At 39.5% G+C, this 26,242-nt stretch overlaps 1 long non-coding RNA gene across 2 annotated transcripts in view; it reads right to left on the reverse strand.

Moving 5' to 3' along the window:
* LOC121816420 (uncharacterized) overlaps positions 1–26,242 on the reverse strand; it is a 53,889-nt gene that overhangs the window by 8,703 nt on the left and 18,944 nt on the right. For both annotated transcript variants that reach the window (XR_006056029.2, XR_009601183.1), the window contains one exon: positions 555–12,968. This is a non-coding gene — a long non-coding RNA (uncharacterized LOC121816420). The remainder of the gene's footprint in view (positions 1–554; positions 12,969–26,242) is intronic.

Here is a 26,242-nt window from a genome sequence, read left to right on the forward strand (position 1 = left end):
CGCTCAGTTGTGTCTGACTCTTGGCAGCCCCATGGACCATAACCTGCCAGGCACCTCTGTTCATGGGGATTCTCCAGGCAAGAATACTGGAGGGGTTGTGATGCGTTCCTCCAGGGGATCTTCCTGACTCAGGGACTGAATCCACATCTCTTACGTCTCCTCCATTGGCAGGCAGCTCCTTTACCACTAGTGCCACCTGGGAAGCCCATGTGCTATGTACCAGAGACCAAGTCTGCCAGCACCTTGACTTTGTACTTTGTACTGCCAAGCCTACAGAGCTGCAGGAAATAAATGTTTGTTGTTTAATACAAAAAAAAAAAAAAAGAAAAGAAAGAAAGAAAGAAAGAAAATAAAAATAGTACCCACTTTATAGAGCTATTATGAAAACTGAAGGACTTAATACATGTTTTTTAAAAAGCACTTAGATCAGTGTCTGGCACAGAGTAAACTCTATGTAAATATCAGCTATTATTATACTAACTTTCAAAACAGAAAAGTCCTTGGTAAGATATAAAATGTCTTGAATAGTTTATTTGAAAGATTATCAGACTTACAGTTTATTTCCTCGGAGAATTCTTAATCCTTTTAGCATCTTAACTTCATCTGCTTCTTTCTGCCACCTGCTTCTTTATGGGTGAAAAAAAGCAGATGCTTCTTAGTCTCAAAACAAATGTTTTTTTTCACTAAGGTGCCTCTCTTTTCCAATGCTTGGATCTGCTCAGGAGAGAAAGCAATTTATAGGTCTGAAATGAAATTTTTCCTTCTGTTATGAAGCTCAAACAATGAAACTTTCCCATTGAGGATGGGCTTTGTCCTGCTAATCAGACAGAGTTGTGTCTGCCTGGGGATTGACAGCAACTGTGTTGATGCTGAGCCACAAACCAAACAAAACTCCAAGGGCTTTGGAGTTTAGACAATAGCTGAATTACAAGGGCACCGTCCCAGAAGAGACCATGCTTATTTTTGCAGACCTGGGCAATAAAATGGCTGTGTCTTTGAAACCAGTTGCCCAGATCTTTGCTTTACTGGGATGAGCCTTTCCCTTGACAGTAGAGAATTCCCAGCATGGGGAGAAAACAGGTTCCCTATCATAGTCCCTGGTATACTTGGATGACTATAATCATGATGTTAAATAGGTGGGGACTAATTCCACCATGCTAAGAAAAACAAATTGGACCAGGACGGGTGATGTTCTTTTGACCTGCAATTCAGGCAAACAAGGAGATCATTGCAAACTCAGATGGGTGGAGAGTTTCCCAGAAATGCTGAGTAATGGCCAGAGGATATGCTATGATCTGAGATAAATACCTTGCCAAATGTAAGGTCCCACCAGAGCAGTTAATTTCAAGTAAAACATCCATGTAACAGTCCTAGAACCAGCCCTAGGGTTCAAACGGCAATGGAGACCCACTGGCCCTCAAAGTATTCTCAACACTCATCAAAATCCCCTTCTCTTAGGAGGTTCATAACCTCCAGAGAGAAGAAAAAGAGTGATAAAACCAATTTTTATGAAGATGTTCAGGCCTGAATGTGAAGCTCCATCCATGCTCCAGAGTTATCCCCTCTTTGAAAGAGAACTGAAAAATAAAAGAGTAATTAGTCACCTCCCACAGAAATCCCAAAGCAGAATTTCAGGTCATGTGTAATTCATCATATTATCATCACCTATGTCACTACCTTCTCTTCACTCACAAAGCTAACCCTGCAGCACTTCCCTGAACAAACAGTCCAGTTCTGCAAACTTGTAAGTGTGGCAATGTGCAAGGACCTGTGATGCAAAAGTAGCAGAATGCAGCACAGAAATTAAGAGCACTGGGGCATTGGTTAGAGCTTAGGTAAAATCTTGGCTTCACCCTTTCCTGGCCCTGTGAGCAGTTTCTCAACCTCTACTTGAGTTTCAACTTACAAAACAGAGCTGACAAATTTACTCCTTATTTGGCTGCAGTAGGTATTTCATAGGATGAAGTTTTTTGCACAGTGCCTGGTCTGGAGTGAGGGCTCTGTAGATGTTACCTACATGTGTAACAAGTGGAACTCAAGTGCATAAAAGTGTAAGTTTCTTAAAATCAGCTGATGACTGCCTCATGAAGGCCTAGCTCCTGGCACAGTGTAGATAATAAATATTTGTTGAATGATAAAGTTATGCGTTTTTTCCTGCTTCATCTACATTTGACCCCTGCCTCTTCCATCACAAAAGGAACAAGCATTCTATAGACAGAGGAACAAGTATTATATAGGTGATGTTGGATGCGGTAATAGGGCTGATCGAGACTAATGTTTAAAGCAAGGTCCCAGTTGAAAAATAGAAGCCAGGAGTAGCCAAGGTCTGAGAAGGCTGCAGCTAGGAGCCAGGATTTGCTTGAGACTGAGGTGGGGGCCAAGTCCAGGATATGTGGATTCTGTGTGCTTCTTTCTCTGAGGACTGGATATGCTAGTAATTCTTGCAAGTTGAGCTCACCATAGCTAACATAAAGGCTTCTCTCAAATTTTGGCAGCAACTGTCTTATGACTCATCCCAGGTATGATACAAAATATCATGCTCAATAAGCAGACATTTATGCTTATGTATTTATTGCCTTCCAACCTCTTTTCCCCTGATTTCCTTCACCTTCTCCCTCCAGGGACTCTGCATGTACTGGTATGATGGGAAAACAGAGGGGTGCCTGGGATGTTCTATTTCCTTACATGTTTGGATTTGGAGGTGCCATCTGCATCATGAATACCAATAAAATCCAGTGTTTTCTCCTTGTTTCTGTGAAAATGTATTGCAAATGAAACAGATTAAGTTTGTGTTTCAGGTAAATAAAACAGTCTACACCCAGACATGCGGAGGCAGGTAGTGCGTGGATGGTCAACTTATTACCTGTTAGTCTTGGTCTAAAGTTTCCTTCACTCTAGTCAACCTTTTTGATGCACTCTGTCCTGAACTCTTCTTACTAGGGATTTTTCCATCAAGAGGGATGCTAGCCTTGGTTTTCAAAGCCTTCAGCTTGAAGAAGGAGGAGGAGAAAATATCCCGTGAAAGTATGTTTTTCAGTCTTGCAGATGGTGGTTGAAGATTAAAAGGCCAACCTGAAATAGGTGTATTTTTCTTAAGAACTAAAATTGCTTGTTGGTGTTGGCAAGTGGCCTAGTACAAAAGGATGAAAGAATTTGTTCCAGGCAGCTTTCAAACCCACAGAAAGTCAGCCTTTGCTTTGCACACACATGCCTCTGAGGCTTTGTGGGCTCCTGCCCACAGTAGGCAAGCAGTTTACTCTTTGGAGGCAGCAATTCAACATGCTTCAAAGGGTTTCTTTGCTGCTGATTCCTTACTCACTGTTGAGTTCTCTGACTTATGGAGGTCTCGCTAAGACATAGGCATTAAAAACCAACAATGACATAGATGCCAGAGGAAAAAAATCCTTGGCTTTTTCCACACCCCATTGTTCAACTTTTTTTTTTTTTTCACTGCATGAGTGGTTCTTTCCTGCTTCTGTTTTGTGGCTCTCTAATCCTGTAACTATTCTTTCTTCAACTTGTTAAGTAAGCATTATTTATACCTTCTCTTTCATGCCACTTCCTGACAACCACTAAATGTTCATGTTTGCTATCACTATTAGAAAGAATATTTATGTCTGTGTTAAAACTACATAACCTGAGAGCACTACTTCAAACAAAACCAGCCTCTCAAAGATTTTGGATGGCTAGCTCATACAAAGCAAGGTTTCCCAGTGAAATGAACAACTGACCTTCTCTTTGATACTCTTTCTTAAATGCCATGGTCCTTCTCTTGAAATAGTGCAGTGGTTGTCAACCACTGGGTGGCAATTTTTCCCCCCAGAGAACATTTAATGATGTCTTGAGACTTTTGGAGAAGGTAATGGCACCCCACTCCAGTGCTCTTGCCTGGAAAATCCCATGGACGGAGGAGCCTGGTGGGCTGCAGTCCATGGGGTCTCTAGGAGTCTGACATGACTGAAGTGACTTAGCAGAGAATTTTAGTTGTCAGCTGGGAGAGGGCCATCCTATTGGCATTGAGTGAGTAGAGGCCAGAGATACTTCTACAATACCCAGAATTATTTGACCTAAAATGTAAATGATAACATTGAAAATCCTGGGGTAGAGGAAGCAGGGGTGTTTACCCAGGGGAAGAAAAAATTTAAAAGAGTCCTTGATGCTATATGCAAATGTTTTTCTCTTCTTCACAGTAGCCTTGCTTATTTTACAGATGTGATGGTCTCTCAAAACTCTTAAATGACACTTAATATATATATATATATATATATAAATTTATTTTATTTTAAACTTTTTATTTGTATTGGAGTATAGCCGATTACCAACGGTGTGGTAGTTTCAGGTGCACAGCAGAGTGACTGAGCTATACATATACATGTATCCATTCTCCCCCAAACTCCCCTCCCATCCAGGCTGCCACATAACATTGAGCAGAGTTCCCTATGCTCTACAGTAGGTCCCTGTTGGTTATCCATTTTAAATAGAGCAGTGTGTATGTGTCCATCTTCAACTCCCTAACTATACCTTCCCAATATATATTTTTAAAGATATCTTTCCCCAAAATTATGTATTTCATCAGTATTTGATTCATCTGTTTTTTGTTGTTGCTGTTTGGATTTTTTTTTTTTTTTAACTCTGTTGCAGGGCATACAAGATCTTAGTTCCCTGACCAGGGATCACACCCTTGCCCCCTGCAGTGGAAGCATGGAGTCCTAACCACTGGACCATTAGCAAAGTGCTTGGTTCATCTGTTTTAGATGTTTCGCAAGCCCCTGGTTTTTTCAAATGTTGAGTGATTCTAGGCTGTCTGTATCTATAAACAAGGGTCTATGTCAGCTCTAGCTGCACATAAGATCTGTGGACTCCAATCTCTAGGGATGGAGCCTGTAGTTTTCTTAGATTTCTTAGGGGATTTAGAGATACAATAATGGTTTAATTGGCCCAGTATCAGGAGTTGGAATGTTTTCCCTTGGTACAAATCAAGCTTTCTGCCCCTACTATATTTCCTTAGGTGAGTATAGATTTTGACTTCAGGATCCTCGAGAAGAGTTGCCAAGGAAGAAAAGGTTGAGACTGGGATAAAAGCTGCTGTCACAGAGAGCTTAGTCTTCAAGACAGGAAACAAATAAACAAACAAGCAATACCATGAGTAGGTGCAGCTGACACACTCACATTGGCTCATGGGATGGGCGCTAAGGCTCAGGATGGTAAGGGAAGCATAAGGACAATAGAAATGTTGGACCAAAAGCCTGATATAGAGAAGATTTAACACTGTCAATTCACTTTCTCATCTCAAGGACAAACCTCTATTCACTGAACCCACTTTTTTATGGAACCACAGTTGAGCCCTGCCTATCTAGCCTGAATTTCCCTAGTTGGATGGAAAGTATTGGGTTTCTCTCTGAAGAAGTCTGTTTACAGCCTACATCTACTTTTGGAAATCTGCACACACTGCTAGTGGTCCTTGAGGCACCCACTACTGTCTTCCACAGTATTCCCCACAGCAAACTGGGAAGTCAGCAAGGCCTCAAATGTGGAGAGGAAAATGTGGGGAGATTAAATAATTGCCCAAGATGTGAGCTAAAATAGTCAAAGTTTTAAAAATGGGTTTACAGACAAACCTCAAATCTGAATGACATAACATGATCAAAATTTTATTCCTTTCTCAAGTCACAGACCAACTGTTTATTTGGTGAAGATCATTGTGCAGAGATTCAGAGCCCCAGTCTCCTGCTATGTGGTGGTTTGGTCAACTTTTCTGCTCTCTGAATCCCCTTGTAGAGTCTGCATCTAAGCAGAAGACAATATAAGAGCTTAAAGCAGGGTTTTCTAACCTCAGCATTATTAACATCATGGGCTGGATCATTCTTTGCTTGCTGTCTTGTGCATTGTAAGATGTTTAGTAGTAATATCCCTGGCCTCTACCCACTAGATGCCAGTAGCATGGTCCCAGCTGTGACAGCCAAAATGTCTCCACACTTACCCAGAGTTCCTCGGGTGGAGTGGGGAGGCAAAATCACCCACCAGTTGACAACTCTGTCTTAAAGGATTATTCCAGAGTTTCTAGAGAATACAAAAGTGGTCATATTCCTTTCACTCAAATTCTGTTGGCTAGAACTTAACATGTGACTATACCTAACTGACAGAGAGGGCTGGAAAATGTGCCCAGGAAGAAGATGAGATCTTAGAAGACCAGGTGAGCAATGTGGAATCTTCCTGAAGAATATAGATCTTAGAAAGCACACCAAAAACTTTAGAGAAATTTGCAGAGATCCACTAAGCATTCTAGACATTATTGGAGACAAGCATACCTTTATCATACTTTTTTTTTCCCCCATGGCAAAATTCAACACCCTATATAGGTCTCCAGGAATGAAAAGATAATTCAATAAAATGCTAGATGACATATTTTCTAGATTGATATTTTCACTAGGTAACACCAGAAAGCAATCAACATTTTGCAATGACCCATGAAAAAGTTAAGCACACGCAAGGCAAGAATGAGGCTGGGGTGATGGGAATGTTCCATGACACTGTCCGGTCCTAATTATATTCCAGAAAGATGAGTAACTGCAATATATATGCCAGGAGTGCAAGGAAGACAGAAATGCACTTTTGGAAGATGGAGAAGGAGAGAATCTTTAGATAAATGTCGCAAATGGGAGAGGTGGTGGGAGAAGGCTGTTATTCATTTACTACTGCCTGTTTCAAACAATATCTTGGCTCAGTGTAAAGACATGTTGCAAAATTGATTAACAAATGATGTTATTTAGAATCCCACCAGAAGCAATAGGATTTTTGTATTATGAAGCAGGTAATACTCCACAGCGAAAACAATGCATATTTTTTTGTAAGGATCATCTAAATTGCGGTTGGCCTCTTTTGGTGCATGAAAAACCTTTAAATATCCCTTAATTTTCCCTTCTTTACAATAGCTTAATGAAGTCAAAATGCTTCTTGAGATTTTTTTATTACATGGTTTGAGGGAAATTATTTCTCAGCTGCCCATGGACATTTTTCTCCTTGCTATGTAATCATATTGAAAAGAACTAGAATCTCTAAAGTTTCTACCAACTGGCACCAAACCAAACTCAAAAGCCAAGGCCAGCTCCCCAACCACACTTAGCTCCCCTAGACCCAACTCCTGCTCTAAGTAAAAGATGACCATATGACATCTCTGTGCTATAAAAATCAATCAAATCCAGCCTAAGTCACTGGGCTGAAGAAAAGTAATGTATCCAATACATTCATATAAAGGTCTGTATCTTATTAAAGTTTTTGATAGCCTGGGTCTTTTGATAGCCTGAAGTTAATGATTATATTTTATTCATTTATAAGTTTCTATTTTGGGGGGAAAAAACTATTTGAAGAGCATGAGCATGTGTGCATGCTCAGACACTACAGTCATTTCTGACTCTTTGTGATCCTATGGACTGTAGCCCGCCAGGCTCCTCTGTCCATGGGAGTCTCCAAGCAAGAATACTAGAATGGGTTGCCATGCCCTCCTCCAGGGGATCTTCCCAACCCAGGGGTCAAATGCATGTCTCTTAAGTGTCCTGCATTGGCAGGCAAGTTCTTTACAATTAGTGCCACTAGAGAAGCCCATTTGAAGAGTACAAGAGAGAGAGAAAGGATGGATAAAAAGAAGGAAAAGGGAAAGTTTGATATTTTGAGCAGTGGCTAAGTCACAGTTGAGAGAAAGACTCATTTCCAGTCTTACACAACAGTCCTCTTTATTTACCATTTCTCAGGAGTAAAAATAAGGTCAGACAGAGCTATAAAATAACACCAGATTATAACCAGAGGTAAGACGAAGGACTAAGTGTCTTTAGTAAGAAACAAATTAGTAACTGCAACTAGCATATACATGCATATATACATTAATTCACCAAGCATTTATCATGAAATGCTATAGGCAAAACACTCTGTTAGATTGGCAAGTGAGGGGTGGAAAAGATGAGAGAAACATAATACTCTCCCTCAACAAACTTGAAATACAGTGAAGATGTTAGACAAGTATAAACTGAACAAAACACAAGAGGGAAGAGGAGGGGGAGGGGAGGGGAGAGGAGAAGAGGGAAGAGAAAATGGGTGTAGAAAGAGATACTGAAGGATTGAAATTTCCTGTTTGCGTGAAGAAATGTGGTATAGCTGAGATCTGAAGAAGCAGTGTTTTAAAGCAAAATTAAGAATGTCTCCCCTCTCTGGGCAAGATCCTACTTTGGATTATGATGAAATGGAAATTTAGGGTACTAAGAGAGGAAAACCATAAGATTTTTACAAGACTTTTATTACCCATCAAATGCAGTGCCAAGCCATTACTTGGCTTGGCAATTACTCACAAGGCTTTCTGCCCTCTGCCTGAAAGCAAGCTTCTTCATTTCTCCAAAGGCTCTGGGCCCCTGGCCTGACCTTGCTTCCTCAGTGACCTGAGGCAGATGGGCAGAAGAGGATTGGCCTTGTGTAGCAAGATGCCATCCAATCGCTACTCTTCTGTCTAATTTGGAATACCATGAGCAGGTTTCTCATTCCTCTTCAGAGATACTAAAACGAAGACAGCAGAGTTTGTAAGTCAAGAAGACCTTTTAATAGGGAACTCACCAATATTGCGTGTTCTGTTCTTAGTGCAGTATATAGTCAACTCTCAGACACCTACAGTGCAATGGTTCAAAGAACAGATTTTGGAGTTAGATAGCTTGTATATAAATTCTGGTTCTACCACCTATTACTGTGTGATCGTGGACAAATATATTAACTTATCGTCAGATTCATCATCTATAAAGATGCGATAATTGTAGTACCTACCTCGTGGGGTTATTAATAGGATTAAAAGAAATTAGGAGTTTGGGATTAAACTTTACACACTACTATATGTAAAATAGATACCCAAAAGGACCTACTGTATAGCACAGAGAACTATACTCAATATCTTGTAATAACCTATAATGGAAGAGAATGTGAAGAAAGAATATATATGTGTGTAAGTATCTGAATCACTTTGCTGTGCACCTAAAAATCATCTTTATTTCAATACATTTTAAAAATTAAAATTAAGAAAAGAAGTAAATCGATGCAAACAATTTACGATAGCATGCCACAACAAGAATTTAGTACATGCTGCTCATTAATAACGTTGCTTTAGAGCTAATAATAGTATCATGTTAATCCCCTATGTTTTGGGATTTCCTTAGCAGTCCTGTGGTTGAGAATCTGCCCGTCATTGTAGGGGACACAGGTCTGAACCCTGGTCCAGGGAGAACCCACATGCAACTAAGCCCATGCACCACAACTACTGAGGCCCTCGTGCCGTGGAGTCCATTCTCCCCAACAAGAGAAGCCCATGCTCCTTAGCAAAGACCTAGCCCAGCCAAAATAAATAAATAAATAAAATTAGTTTTTAAATTCCCTATGTTTCCTATAAGAAGAAAAAATTACGGGTGTCAAGGCATCTTCAGGTCCCATGGAGGAAACTTCCTGAGCAGCTACCATAACAGTAAGCAAACAATGAGTCAATAATAACCCATACATCTTAAAATACAATGCTGTTTTCTCCAGAAGGCTGGTGTTGTAACCCCAGATTCTTTCTCGCTGATGAAAGTATCTTATACATCACCCCGTCAGAGGAAGATAGTGGCCCTAAGTTACTTAGGGATGCTACTATTTCTCTGGCTAGTTCCAAGATGTTATTCTGGATTTTCATTATCCAAAAAGAGTGACAACTTATCCCAGATTTGTCTCATAGAAAGCTGATGAGTTTTCTTCCCTTTGCTTTCTTCCCTTCCCTTTACATATTTTATTCAGGGTATTGATAAAATATCAGACAGGATTTGGTCACAAAGATGCGGATTTCTCTGAAAGTGTTATTCAGTCCCTCATGCTCTGAAGAGATGCTATTACTTCCCTTCTATTAAAGCTCTCTCTCTCTTTCTGTCTTCCTCTTCTCTATAATTTGAACCCATTAGTTCATTTCACATTATCATATTAGTCATCCAAGTTTTTTGTTTTTTTTTTTTTTGGTCACTAGACACCAACTGCCTCACCAGATCAATTGCTCTCCCATGTTTGATGGATTTGCGTGTATGTGCTGGTAAATGTACTTTTGAAATGTGTTTAATTTTTTCATGCTCACGTATTATTTGCGTACATGACTGATAATTGTGTTATATTGATATATTGTGTTATATATTGATGTTGTGTTTCTTTTTTTTTCACTCAGTACCATTTATTTTAGCTCTGTACAGCTTGTTATATCTGTGTCCAGTCTGTTGTTTCTACTGGCTGCATGATACTCTGTGGTACTCATCCACCATATTTTGATTATCTCCTTTCCTCCAATGGACGCCTTGATTGCTTCCAATTCCCTCCCACCACCAAAACAGCTGCAATAAATCTTTATGGGCCTGTGTGAGACTCTCTGAGTATTCTATCCAAAATCCAAGTGGTTGGGTTCTAAAATTGAAAAAAAAAAAAGTAACAAATCCAAGAGCTGTCACTTTGCTTTCCAGCATGGCTACACCAGATGGAGCAATCTTAGTTATCACACTCCATAGCACACATTGCAATCATAAGTCCCATCCCTGTATGTCATCAAATGACGTTCATGAAATCACTTTACCACCTTGTATTAAATATTCTATTAATTAGTACCCATTATTTATGGACTGGGATACACGGTAAGGCAGGGCCATAAATCTGCTTATTGATTCTCTTCCCTGATGTTTTCTTATGATTCTAATAACTGGATAATTTGTTATGGTTTTTCCAGTGTCCTACCAATTAACCACCAAAATTGTAGAACTTTATCTATACTTTTTTTTGTCATTCTCATTCATATTTCAGGTTAAACTGTTTTGAAACAGGTTGGGAATTCTTCTGTCAAACATAGTTTTCCTATTCTCATGGGCTGCACTTCATCCCTTGCCAAGGCTCAGATGTTCTGGCATGAAAAGACATGGCCTAAAACACTTTAAAACCATTTCTGTGGCCAATGGTTCACTTCCCCAGTGCCTTTTTCTCTTCCAAATGCTTCAATTTGCAACCTGGACTTCAAAGCAACACATTCCAGATTTTTTGGCTCTTGTATTATTCATTCCCAAAGAGATCAACAAAACAGCCAAATAGTTGGTGGGTTTGAGATGAGAGTCAGTTGCTGCTACTTTTTCAGAAGATTCAATCACCCCTTCCTGAGTCACTTTCTCTCCATATTAACTACTTGATATTGGCTTCAATTCCATTCTATTGCTTGGGGCAATTTTTTCCTCCTGACTTCTGCCTTGGATTACTTTCTTCATCCTGCACAAATGGGTATGATGTTTCCCAATTACAACTGTACACATAACTCAGGATTTAAAATCACAGTTTGACTCATAACTTTATATGAACCTTATTATTCCAAATCCCCATTTGTGATGGTGGCAGAAAATTAATTTTGTCACTTTCAAATACTTACTCTTATCTGGTCAAATTCAAAATTATTATCTCACAAACAGTCCAGTTTACACAAATGCTTCTTTCTCTTCTTCTCCAAGTCAGTTTGGAGTCAACCATCTGGGAGAGAACAAAGGGGAGTGTCTCACCTTCTCATATCTATTCTGAACTCTCTTCAGGTTCTGTCTCACATAATCTGGTCCTGGAACCAGCACCTGACACTGACTAGCAGGTGAAAACCGGCTGATCTGTGATTAGTTCAGTTCAGTTTAGTCGCTCAGTCATGTCCGACTCTTTGCAACCCCATGGACTGCAGCACGCCAGGCCTCCCTGTCCATCAGCAACTCCCAGAATTTACTCAAACTCATATCCATTGAGTTGGTGATGCCATTCAACCATCTCATCCTGTGTCATCCCCTTCTCCTTCCACCTTCAATCTTTTCCAGCATCTGGGTCTTTTCAAATGAGTCAGTTCTTCACATAAGGTGGCCGAAGTACAGGAGTTTCAACTTCAGCATCAGTCCTTCCAATGAATATTCAGGACTGATTTCCTTTAGGATGGACTGGTTGGATCTCCTTGCAGTCCAAGGGACTCTCAAGAGTCTTCTTCAACACCACGGTTCAAAAGCATCAGTTCTTCAGTGCTTAGCTTTCTTTATAGTCCAACTCTCACATCCATATATGATTACTGGAAAAACCATACCTTTGACTAGACAGACCTTTGTTGGCAAAGTAATGTCTCTGCTTTTTAATATGCTGTCTAGGTTGGTCATGACTTTTCTTCCAAGGAATAAGTAACCTGGAATGTTAGGGCCATGAATCAAGGCAAATTGGAAGTGGTCAAACAGGAGATGGCAAGAATGAACACCGACATTTTAAGAATCAGTGAACTAAAATGGACTGGAATGGGTGAATTTAATTCAGATGACCATTATATCTACTACTGTGGGCAGGAATCCCTTAGAAGAAATGGAGTAGTCATCATAGTCAACAAAAGAGTCTGAAATGCAGTACTTAGATGCAGTCTCAAAAATGACAGAATGATCTCTGTTTGTTACCAAAGCAAACCATTCAATATCACAGTAATCCAAGTCTATGCCCCGACCAGTAATGCTGAAGAAGCTGAAGCTGAAGTATGAAGACCTACAAGACCTTCTAGAACTAACAGCCAAAAACATGTCCTTTTCATTATAGGGGACTGGAATGCAAAAGTAGGAAGTCAAGAAACACCTGGAGTAACAGGCAAATTTGACCTTGGAGTACAGAATGAAGCAGGGCAAAGGCTAACAGCATTGTGCCAAGAGAATCCATTGGTCATAGCAAACACCCTCTTCCAACAACACAAGAGAAGACTCTACACATGGACATCACCAGATGGTCAATACCGAAATCAGATTGATCTGTGATAGCCATCTTCTTTACAAGAAAATCTGTGTCTTTAGCTGATTCCAGGCAGCTGTTTCTGCCTCTTTCCCGAGGTAGAAGTCAGTGAGCATCCTCAGGTGTTTCTCTGTCTCAGTGGTTGACCAGGTGTCCTTGGAGAGCTGATAAACAAATAAACACTATCAACTAATACCAAAGGCTTTTAGAGTCACAAGTAAATTACAAAGTCTCACAAACTGCCAACTTGGAGGGAAATTGGGGGTGGCAAATTGGACAATCTTTCCTCCCTTTGAGCCTAGCTGCCCCGTTTGCACATGGCTTGCAGTTTTAGTATTCTCTATCTATTGCTCTTTGCAGAGATACTTATCCAGTAACCAACCCTCCCCCACCCAAAACACATACACACACACACACACACACACACACACACACTCACCACCTCCACCACCACCACCACCACCACCGCAACCACCACCACCTCCTCCTCCTCTCTGTTTTTCATCTTAAAGCCTTCTCCTGAAGCTTGGCAGGGTCTCCCCTAGGGCAGGGGATGGAGGAGGAGCAGGCTCTGGTTTGAAACAAAAGCAATAAAACCTGATCTCTGTTTGAAGAAATGTCCTGATTTTAAATAGTCTAATCCAAATATTTTGAATTACTTCTTTTTACTGAGTTTGTTGTTTTCCTAGTTGATAATAGATTTAAAATATCTTTGTCTATATTGTCATGCACTTGTATACACTGAAGGAAGCATTTATGGAGTTTTAAAAGTTCATTTATTATGAAGTAAAAAATTTCCCTTTATTAGGAAAATTTATGAAAGATTTTTAAATGGGCAGAGACTACTAGGTGTTTCTACTTGTTTTCTCCTACTATTGTAAAAAAATTACCAAAACCTAGTGGATGAAAACACAAATTTATCATCTGGTACTTCTGAAGGTCACATTTCAGAAATGGGTCTTATTGGGTCAAAATTAAGGTGTTAGCACCCTCTGGGGGATCCAGAGGATAATCTGCCTTTTCCAGCTTTTAGAGACCACCATCATTTCTTGACTTGTAGCCTCTTCCTATTCAAAGCCAGCAGCATAGTATCTTCAAACCTCTGACTGTGACCATCTCCTCTACATCCCTTTTCCGCTTTAAAGGTGGGTTTTATTGCACCCACCTGGATAACCTAGGACACTTTCTTACATAAAGTCATCTGATTAGCAAACTTAATTTCCTCTGCAATCTTAATTCCCCCTTTCCACATAACATATTCAAAGGTAATTAAAGGACATGAGCATCTAGGGCAGGGGGCATTATTTTGCTTCCCACAGTATTCTTTCAATGGAATGCTCATTGTTATCTGTGTATTGTACACTCTGGAGTTACCTGATTTTATATGAATATTCTTGTTTTTGACAAGGCTATTTCACAGCTCTGTAAACTGGAGAAACTGAGTGCAATGCAAATAATCTTGTCTCTATAGAAATACAAACTAATTGTATCTAATAGACATGTAATTTATTTCTTCTCTGTAGAAAAGTTAATTCCAAACTACATTTTACTGCTGGATATTAAGTAGCTCTTTTTTTTTTTTTTTAAGTAGTTCTATGTCACTTAGTAAATTAAGTTTTACATTGCTGATTACCTAAATATGTGTCTGTTCTTCAGAGTTTTGACATCTTGCTAATTTCTTATTATATTAAATCTTTGGCAGGTGTTCACTTTTAAAAATCTGTATAAGAGTGATGATTTTATGTTTTAAAAATTAAAGTTTAACATCCTTAAAATCACCCAATAGCTGAAAACTATCTATCCAGAAACTATACCAGAAGCTGATATTCTTTAAAATAATATTTTCCAATGTGTGCTCATTCTAACACTAATTCTGCAAGTGTTAATAAATGTTCTGTGAAAAAAAATGTTTAAAATAATTTGCCAGAAATCTTTTATTCACAGAAATTTTCACAGGGCTAGTATTCAATGTGAAACATTTTAGATAATTCTATTTCAGATTACTGGGTTTTTGTCACATTGTAAACTAAAACCAGTCAATTTTAAGGGAAATCAACCCTGAGTAGTCACTGAAAGGATTGATGCTGAAGCTGAAGCTCCAGTATTTTGGTCACCTGATATGAACACCCAACTCATTGGAAAAGTCCCTGATGCTGGGAAAGATTGAGGGCAGGAGAAGAGGGTGTCAGAGGATGAGATGGCTGGACGGCATCACCAATACAATGGACATGAAATTGGGCAAACTTCGAGAGATGGTGAGAGACAGGGAAGTCTGGCGTCTTACAGTCCATGGGGTTGCACAGAGTCAGACACGACTGGGCTACTGAACAATAACAAACTAAAACCAATAGCCAAGCCTCTCATACAGTTATAATGTTCACATCAAAACAAAAATTTATTTTCTCAGTTTCTTGGCCTCAATTTACCCAGCTTCAAAGTGCTCTTGTGTGTGTTTAACTAAAATCTGCTCCAAATCAAGAGGATTAAAAAGTGTATCTTAGAAGTGAGTCTATCTCTGATTTTCATTTAATCTGATTTTTTTTAGATATTCAAGAGATTGAGATTAGAATTAGAGAGCCAAATTATTGATTTATAAAACATCATCAGTGACTCAAACACTGTTGCTCTTTAACCAAGCTTCCACCTTCCTGCGAACAGAGGGCCTGGGAGCTGATAGGCATTGATAACTCCTTGATGAATCAGAGAGGGGAGATATGCAGTCTTTCAGATCAATAAACACTAACATTATTAAAGGTTTACCACTTTCCAGGCCTTGTGCTTAACACTGTGCATAACTTCATTTAATATCTGAGCTTGCAATATCATTATCTTACTAAAGAAGAAACCAAAGTATGGAGTCAGTGAGTCATTTATTCAAAGTCACATGACACATGAGTGGTTGAGCTGGGATTGAAGCCCACACATATCAAGCATCACAACACTTAATCCTTTAGCTGATTGCTGCCAGATGTATTTCAGATTTCACAATTTTTAAGATTTTGGAGAAGTAAACAGTTCATTTACTGTCTATGAAAACACTCCCTTGCTAGGGGTTGAGAAGCAACTTCCAATCTCAAACTTAAGAATACATCTATATCACAAAATATTCACATTGAGATAAATGAAGGCTATAAATTGCCTTATATCAATTCATGTCACCTTTTGTCACTAAAAGAATTGTGAAACAGCTTCCATTTTCAGATTTCTTAAATTTTGGAATTGTTCATAAAGGATTCTGGAGCTAACTTCTTTTCGAGTGCCCAGCTCTGTTCACTAAAGTTAGTATCCCTCTCTCTCCTGGAAGTGCAGACAGAATACTGGTGATCCTTACTCTATTGTTTTTGGTTTTGTGAGCCACCAGTTTTCTAATACCAGGTTCCTTTTTTAGTCAGCGTTAAAATGTAATTAGCTTGTAAGATAAGCTCCAGGCCTCTGGTTTCATTCCCCCTTTTCACCACTGCCCCACACTCGGCGCTCAAGCAACTGGACATGTCAAGAAGGACTTTTATTGAGCCACTCTATTAAGGCTGTTGTCTCTTTTGCCCAGTATCTTCTTTCTTGGGAGTCTGCTTGCCTCTGCATACCTGGTGCAGTGGATGACCAGGAGCAGCTCCTTTCTGAGGTCCACCCTGCCCTGAGAAGGTGTCTGGTGGGGAGTTTAAATACATCAGACTCCCACAACCCTAAGATGATACACACCAGCCCTCCCTTTTACTTAACAAGCTCTTCTACTGCCTTTCCTTGGCATCAGTGTGGTACACTTGAGAAATCAGAGGCATTAATCTAAGCCCAGATGAAAACGGACAAAACAGAACTTTAATAAAAGTAGCAGACAGAGACCCCTGCATCCTCGTCCTGAGCCACAGGCCACCCCGTTGGAATTTGGGATACATTTTCACAGAAGCAAATGTATGTGTTCTGGTCTTGTACTTGATGAGTATTTCTCATATAACCGTCAGAGGAAGGTGGCCATAGCCAGACTGTTTAGTTAGGTCCCTGGACAAAAGCTGTTTCATTATCATTGAGACATAATTTATAAGGATAGTTCTCTAGGTGTGGGCTTTCTTAAGTCACATTCCAGACCTGCTCTCTTCTATTACACCTTGAATTTGAGTGTTTTTATACTTTCTCAGGCCCCCATTTATAGGAATCTTTTGGGGTTAATTCTGAAGATAGTTCATTGCATCCATTGATGTGTTGTATTTCACTAGTTTAGCTCTCAGAGGGTAACTGTGCACTGGAGTTGGTATTCAGAACTGGAATGGCACAGGTACCAGCCAATCAAGACAGACAACTACAAACAAAACGGGTAGTGTTATCCACGCTGGTGGATCCTCAGCCCGACTTGTGTGTGTCTGTGTAAGAAGCTAGCCTATGATTCTATCCTAGTTTCTACTCCTTATTTGGCCTATTTGTGAACTATGTCTTAGGTAATATAGAAGAAAGGCAGTCAGAAAATTTCTATGGCAATAAAACCATTCTAATATATGCTGAAGTGGGAAGAAATAAAGAACAAGTCAATGATGGTGCTAATTATTCTTTCTACCCACTTATGTGTAGTAAGAAAGGAGCTCTTTTCTAGTAGAAGCTGATATGTCTCTCTGAAAGGCAGGATGTGGCCTCTAATAATCTACATTTACTTCTGAGAGGATGGGTCCTAAGAGACTGCATCAAGCCTTCAGCTCACAAAGAACTGTTTTGACCATTCAGGTCATTCAGTCCAGAAAGCTCCAAAAATACATCTCCTAAACCTGCTGCCTATAACTGTTACTGCCTGAGCTGGTCCCCAACATGTGTCTTTCTTCCTAGTGTCACTCATGCCAATAGAATTAGACCAAGTTTGATCCAGAAGTAAAGGACAGTTTCTCTCTTTGATCAGGGAAAATGGTGAGGTGTAAGCCCTCACCCTAGAGCACTTGCTATTCCTGTGGTGGCTACTTTATCAGGACAACGGACAGCCTCAGCTGGAAGGGGGCTGAGCTCTCGCAGGGCTGTGCCGTTCATGCCCCAAATCGCACGTGCGGGCACAGCGTCTCTGCACACCATCACTGCCGCCATCTTGAATCTCAGTGTCGGACGCAGCAGTTTTGTGAGGAGCTCTGGCCTGAAGCGCTGGCTGCAAGGCTTCTGCACGTGGCACCCTATAGGCAAGTGAAGCTATAGGAAGCACTGAGTAAAGAAAAAAGGTTAGAACTTATTTTATTATCTATTTTTATTCCCCAGGATTGTTAAGGGGCTTTATTAGTTACAAATCTCTCCTCTGTCTTTTGTCCTGCTCCTTGCTTTTGAGGGGTACTGAGGGGCAAAGGTCGATATCCCATAACTAGTTCCTCCCTATTTGGTGCTATGGTTGTCGTAACTGTGGAGAGAGGAGCAAAACTTCTCCCAGCCTTTAGATAAGTTTGGTTATCACCAGGCCAGAGCTCCACTGTTCATGTCCCTGAGCACCACCGTTTGGAATTTCATAGTTACGCATGGCTCACATATTAGCAGGGAAGATACTGGTCATTAGGGGCCCAGGAAAGACAAAAACCAAGTGAGGCTATGGAGAGTTTGTTTTTCCCTATTCCAAGTTAGTTTAGTCAAATTAGACTGAAGAGTTTAACGTGGAGCCTGGTGTCACTGTCACTGGTCACCGTTGCCACAGTTGCTGTTACCTTTTTTATGGTGACAGTATGATATGTGCTTTCTATAGCCAAGGTCACTAGCACCCTTAGGAGTGCAATGATTCCTGTAATTAGTAGTCCTTTACTGTTTCAGGTTGAGTGTGACAGATCCAACAATCAGTGAAGTTCTATCTGTCCTAAATACCCCTGGTCATACTTTTTTGTTTTTTGGAAGCAAAGCTTCAAATCAGAGGGAGGTTCAAACAAGTCATCAGAACATTGCCTCAGGTTGTCTCTCTGAAGGTTTGCGTTTGGGGCCCCTCCTTCACTCGAGTATGATGTGCCCTCAGAGTGATCCCCTGCAGCCTCAAGGAAGAGGGGGTGATTAGGATCACCAGGTGGTGTCCATTCCACTTGGGAGTAAGCTGATCTTGTGGGCTGCCTATTTTCCAGGTTTTTAGCGTCATCCAGTCTCCTGGCCAGAAAGGATGGTGGGCCAAGTTAGTGGGTGCAGGCAGCACCTGGTTACCATATTCCATGAGAGTCTCATGTTTTCCTCTACCTGGAGGGCATATTGAATTATTCCATTTCAAGAGGGTTAAAGCGTCCTTTCTATCAGGCTTGGAGAATGAGTCCACCACATAAGTTCAGATACTCTTTATTCCTTGGGACTAACCACATATGGAGCAGGGCAATTGAGAGTAACTTAATCTAATTTTCTTGAGTCTCCTGGCATAGTTTGGTTAAGGTTCATTTTAAGGTCTGATTGGATCTCTCTCCTTTCCCCAACAATTGAGGTCTCCAGGCTGAGTGCAAGGTCCATTTTATGCCCAGGGTACTTGTTATCCCTTTTGTCACTTGAGACATGAATATTGAAGCATTATCAGTTTGTAGGGATCTTGGGAGCCCAAACATGGATATTATCTCTCTCAGTAATAATTTAGCCACTTTGGCTGCCATTTCAGTTCTAGTGGGGAACACTTCTACTCATCCTGAAAATGTATCCACTAGAACCAGGAGATACCTGAAGTTGCCCAATCAATCTGCCAGTCTTTCCCAGGATATGTCCCTCTAGTCAGATGGATCTTATGTGGAGGCATCCGGTGTGTCTGATGTTAGGGCTGTTCAGTGTACAGGTGGAGCATGTCTCAGCTCTCCAATTGATTACACGTCATGTCAGGAGATACCAGGACCTCAACTGAACAAAGACCCAGTTTGATCCCCGGGTAGGGAAGATCCTCTGGAGAAGGAAATGGCAAACCACTCCAGTATTCTTGCCTGGAAAATCCCATGGGAGGAGCCCGGTAGGCTACAGTCCACGCGGTCGCGAAGAGTTAGACACGACTGAGCAACCTGACTTGACTTCACTTCCTTCCTTTAGTGCGTTCCCTGATAAGCTTCCCTGATGGCTTGACAAGCTGCAGTTTGGGGAAAGAAATATTGCTCACATTCATTAACTAGCCATTCAGGGTCTTCTAGATCTCTTTTGAAGCCCTGTTTCTGGGCTTTGTCTAATCATTCCTTTATGTAGACTGGGAAGTAGTTGGTTGGATCTGGCCTCTTAGGTAGGACCTGAGCTCTAAGACTGAGGTGTGGGCTATCAGCTCAGCCTTTGTGCAAAAGTCCCTAGGAGGCAGGCTTTGTGCCTCCATGACTTGGGTTTGGGAAGTCACTGCATATCCCACTAATCCTTTTCCCTCTTTCATAAAAGTGCTCCCATCTGTGAACCATTATGCATCAGTGTTTGGAAAAGTCTCACTTCTCAGGTTGGGGCAACTGGAATAGATCATGCATGTGGTTTCTTTACAATCATGCTCCATCCAGGACTTCCATTTCTATGGGTAGCAGGGTGATAGGATCTAACATGTGACAAATTTTTATGGTAGCCACTGTCTTGGAGAAGAAAATGGCAACCCACTCCAGTACTCTTGCCTGGAGAATCCCATGGACGGAGAAGCCTGGTGGGCTACAGTCCACGGGGTCGCAAAGAGTTGGACACAACTGAGCGACTTCACTCACTCACTCACTGTGTTGTCTAAAAACACAGGTTGAGTATGGCAAAGCCAGTGCAATATTGTGGAGTAATTAGCCTCCAATTAAAATAGATAAATTTATATTTTAAAAAATAAAATAAAAATTAAAAAATAAAATAAAAACACAGGTTGAACTTCAGTTGACCTTCCAGGGGACAGGCATCTGTTCCCTTAGAACTGAGCCTTGTATGGAGTCCATGTAGTGACTGGCTGACCAAATGTTAACTTTCAGCCTCCTTTAGCAGGGTTGTAATAGCTGTTACTGCCCATAGGCAATGAGGCCATCGCTTAGCAGTCTGAGCTAACTGTTTAGAGACATAAACAACCAGTGCAGTAAGGAGTCCATTGCTGCCTTTTTCTTTCAGTTCATGACAAGGTTATACAGCGATTGAGAAGAGCATTTAGAAATTTTTTCAGCAATTTGTCACAATAATTTTAATTTTCCTGAAGCTATTCATAAAAAGAGAGGGGTTTATACTTTGAGTATTCATCCATTAGCAGTGAGAATTTTAAAAAACTATTTTTTTTTTTTTTTACTTCGGGTGGTTTGAGGAACACTATCCTCACTTGCAGTTTTCCAGTCGCCTAAGCAATGCTCTTAATCCATAATTTTGTGATGATTAATTCTGACCTTCCAATTAGCAATGCCTAGAGTGCAACATCAAGTACAATGTCCAATAAAAATAATCCATCACTGAATATCAGTATAATTTTTGTTTCTGTTAACTTTGAAAATTTCTCATTTTAATTTTTACAATCATATAGGATGGGAAAGAAAATATTACCTTCAATTTATATGTGATTTTACTGAGTTCAGAGATAATGTGCCCTCTCAGAGATGACAAGCTAAAGAGGGCCAGGAGAGGGTAGAAAGATTGTTTACTGAGTTAGTGATGTTGAAGAAATTGCTTAATCTCTCTGAGGTTTACTTTCCTTATCTGAAGCAAACAGATAGTAATACTTACCTTGCAAGTTGAAGGCTCCACAAAAAAAAAAAAAAAAGAGAGAGAGAGAGAAAGTGGTAATCACTTTAAAAATTGTATTATTTGTCCTTGTCAAAGATCTCTTCATTAGAACTACAGGTAAAATGATGGTATCTCACAAAAGTAGGAGTTTTTCCAGGGCCTGGCACTAATCAAATTTTCAATACATATTAGTGGGATGAATGACTAAATGAACAAACACAAATTTTTTCTTCTGTACTGAATCCTTTCTAATGCTCATAGAACTTAACCACGAAGAATATAATCCCACCAATTCTGTTCTCTGTTACTATGTCACTTACTATTTCTGGGACTGTTCCAAAGATACTTGGATTTTGGATACTCAGCTTTGCAATCTTCAAACTCATTTTAATTAAAGAACTCATTTTTCCAAACTAAGTTTTACCCAGAGCTCCATTTTTAAAGCAAACAATAAATATCCTGGTGACAGAAACAATGTGGTTTGGTTCCTGACTTACTTAGCCTCCCTTGGGCCTCACCATAGCCTCTGAGACACCTTCTTAGATCCCTAGGGCACAGGCTGAAAACCACTGTCTTTCTAATAGTGGGTGGTATGAACACTTGGCAGTAGAAGCAGGCTTAACCAAAGTGACCAGAATGGCAAGAATTCTGCAAGTTAGAAAAAAATAAAAGGCAAGTTTATACACATTTAGGAGCATAATTATCTCTCCTGAAAATCTCTAAAAAGTGATGGCCCAAAATCAATTATTACTTTTACCTTTGAAAGTCCAACCTATAGTGAGTCACCCATAACCTTCCTTTGTTTCACCCAATTATGCTTGCTATTTGCTTTAAGAGAAGTGCAAAATTTCCTGTTGAGTACTGTGGTTTTAGTTGTTTGATTTCATGACCATCCAGGGGTCAGCTTTACTGGAATTCAAAAACAGGAAAACACAAGAAACCAATGAAGAAGTTACAAAGCTCTTGATAATCTTTGGACCTTACAAGGGTCAGGTAGTTGGAAATACTGATCTAATGAGTCATAAGAAGTGTACTTTTGGAGAAGTAAAATGAGATCTCTTCAGCAAAAAATATTTGAAAGAACATGTTGTAACCTCAGGTTAGGTTCTGGACAAGACATCAGAGGCCCCAGGAAAGTTGCCTTACCTACAGCAGTTGGTACTGCATGGGGAGGTTGGGCAAATGACGACTCTGAAAAGGCAGAGTCCCAAGGGCTCATCCACAATTCAGAGTGGGTTCATATTCCTCTTAGGTCAGCTGTCAAGACGAGGAGTTTAGTTTTAGCCTTGTTGAATTCATACAGAATGTGGGGGTATGTAATTCATTCAAGAAAGTGCCGAAAGGTTGAAAGAATCTTTTCACAGCCATTTGTTGTAAACTTCCTGTCCAAATTCTCTTGTCTGCATGGTAACAGATGCCCTTTATGTGCTGCCAGTTAGTAGCATTTGAATTAGCAACTACTGCACCATGGTACTGCCATTCCATTCGTCCTCCATCATACATTTCTCTCTCTCTCTTTAATTGAAGAACCTTTAATATACACATTGGAAGGTTTTAATCTCATTGTAGACATTTTTTGGGTCCTGGAGAGAATGGAGTAGGTGTGTAGGAAGACACAAAATATTCAAAGAAACCTAAGAAACCATCTCTTTAACATCTGAGATAGTAGTTACAATTGATTTCATTTTTCCTCTGCTCCAAATGATCTTTTTTCTTCAAATCGTGTGGATTTGTACATCTTAGAGCAAAGCTGTACAAAATGACTTGTGACATAGAGACAGATAATACAGGAGTTCATGATTGCCACATGACTTTCATCTAGAATAATCTCAGTGCAATTTGCAAGATCTGTGTCACCTTCTAGCCATGGGTTATAAGTTAAATAATAACACATTTGCAATAGCCATTTAGAGAGAGATAACTTCAACATTTCAGATACCAACTCTAAAATCATATGTCTGAACATCAACTCTGATGTTAGTAAAGAAATTTGGCAAATACATCCTTGATTTGAAGCCATATAATATTTCATTAAGACTCTGAGGGGCTGGGGACTATTTTTTTTCCCACCTCATGTGTAAGCAAAATTTAGTCCCAGAAATGTTAATGGCTGTTGTAACTTCTGTTACTAGATCCCAAATTTCCATATTACTGACTCTTGAACTAGCCATTAAGTCAAGCCTTTATTCTACTGGGATTCTTTGCAGAAGTAAGATTTTCCACAGTCTTTCATAGCACTCAATTTTCTATGCCCACATACAGAATCAAAAAGCAGGTAAAATTAGACATACTCTAGGTCTAAGAAGATTGAGCCTGTTTTCAGTATGTGGGAATTTCCAAACCAAGTCTATACTGTTCATGCATTTTCTGCTACCTTTAATATTAAGTTTTGAGGAGAAGATATTTTAAATTATAATATTAGTTGTCTGTTTGGATTATTCTTATTTCAACTAGAAGAACTTTAAACTTCATGTGGACTCAATAGAGACTCCAGATGTTGCTAGCTCTGTCATTGGGAGTGTTACAATTTTTAAATCATTTGCTTTTGATTACCTCCCTGGAAGAGGTAACATGGGGTGAGAGTGAGAGATGTGTGGGTCACAGGATCATGATAAAATGTTCATTTCCATATGGACAGCCAGAAAATGGGCACTGGGAAAAAGTGATAAATTGCTTGATGGAATATCTTTTTTTTTTTTTTGATGGAATGTCTTTTGTGGAAGCATTGTGTCTGTTGGGCATTTAGTAACATGAGAGGAAGCCCACTCAGGTGGAACAGAGAAGAAATCCCTGAAGATCATGTCTGATTTATTTTCATTCTCCTAGGCCAAGGGACAGAGCCCAAAAGGGAAGAAACAAACTGAGGTTTCCTCCACTAGAGTGAAGCAACTCATGTTGCAAATTATGCTACAAATTATTTATTACCATCATATAAAAAGATTTATGTACTTTTGATGAAAGCCTAGGATGGGCTTGGGATCACAGGGGGGTGAAATCTTTGGTATTCCTATTGACCTTTATGCTCCCGTCCTTTGGATCATAGTCTCTAAATCCAAGAAGATACATTTTACCAAAACTGACTCATCTTGAATGATAATGCATATGAACCCCCCAAATTATGACTTTCTAATGGCTTTTCACAGCCATTACTAAAAATATAATAGTTGTATTATATTGCCAAACTAACCAGGGTTTATACTGTTAGATTTCAGTTTGTAATACAAGCATTATGATCAGAAGTTTTTTCATGAAAGACAATATTCTTCCTATAACTTAACTTCAAAAAGTATACTTTAGTGGCTTAGGGTCCCAGATTAATTACAGCAAGATCAAAAGTTTGATCTCAGAAGGTCTTTCTCAATTCCATGTCATTGCCAGGGTAAGAGCTGCTTGGCCCTAAACTATGTCGTTTTTGCCTCCTTATAGATCAACAGTCCTATAATCAATGCCCATAATTCTGGCTAGAGGTTTTACTTATGGATTCATTCAAGAAATATTTGTTGAGCAATATGCTCCATACTATGCCCAGTACAGGGGATTAGAAGACAAATAAGAAAGGAAACAAATATTTGAGAGGATAGGCTGTCCCAGACATTGTACCAACCAATTTACATGTAAGAGGTCTTAACAATGTACACATTGCCATCCCATTGATATTTTTTCTTTAGAAATAAAAGTCATTATTTTGAAAGTTAAAAGAATAATATATGATCATTATAAAGAGTATGGAAAATATAGAAAGATACAAAAAAGATTAATGTCATCCATAATTACAATCCCTAGAGGAAATTATTATTAACTTGGGGAATCTTTTGTGTGTATGAATTAAGACTGTTCTGTGTTTGACAAACTGTAGTGTGTTTTGAGGAGACTTTTTTTTTGGCAGAGTTGCTGAAGGGGATTAGAAACTAAGGCCTTAATGCTAACTTTGCTGTTTGTAGTATGACTTTGTGAAATTCATCCTCCTCCCCACTCTCACGTCCATCCCACTTCACCCTCAGCTAGACAACTGCTCATCTTCCTTTAAATCTAAGGACATACTTCTTTTGGGAGTTCTTCCCTTACATTCCTCCCACACGTTCAGCCACAAGTTAGGTTCCCCATTCTCTGCTCTGGGGCACCTCAACTTCTTCTATGTAGCACTATTATAATTGTAACAAACAATCAGCTCCTATTCATTTAATGTACACTTCTCTTTTATTTATTATTATATCTTCACTCCCTAACAAAGTGTCAGGTATATAAAATATTCTTTGGATTAACTGAATGAATGAAAGGTTATGGTATAAAGATATTTTGATTTTATAGGCATAAAACTTATGTCTTTGGTATAAAGACATAAAGGTTTTATAGGCATTCTGTCAGGACCAGAGGCTGTGAAAATAGGCTAGGAGCCACTGCTCTAAACTCGAATGCATACGTTCATGGGGCAGAGTGTATGTCAAGATGAGGAGCAATATGACACGATATGGAACCTTGGGGAAGAGAATAAAGAATATGCCAATGAACCTAGTTTACATAATGGAGTAATTTTTGAAATCAGTTTTTTAATTGTTTCCTTTTCCTGTTGATATATACTACAACTTCCAAGACATAGATATTCTCATCTGTACACAAATACACACACATAAAGATATAAAATTAACATTTAAAAATTATATTTAAGAATGCTTAAAGATTTTCAAATGCAAGAGTATCTGAAAATAATATTGTAACAGTCATAATCTCATACAGTCCATCAAATACTTTACCAACAGCAACATAGAGAACCTAGAGATATGGGATAGAATAAATTTCTTATGTGAGAAACACTTAGGATATTTTTTTTTTAAGT

The sequence above is a fragment of the Ovis aries genome, chromosome 1, assembly GCF_016772045.2.
Source record: "Ovis aries strain OAR_USU_Benz2616 breed Rambouillet chromosome 1, ARS-UI_Ramb_v3.0, whole genome shotgun sequence".
NCBI lineage: Eukaryota > Metazoa > Chordata > Mammalia > Artiodactyla > Bovidae > Ovis > Ovis aries.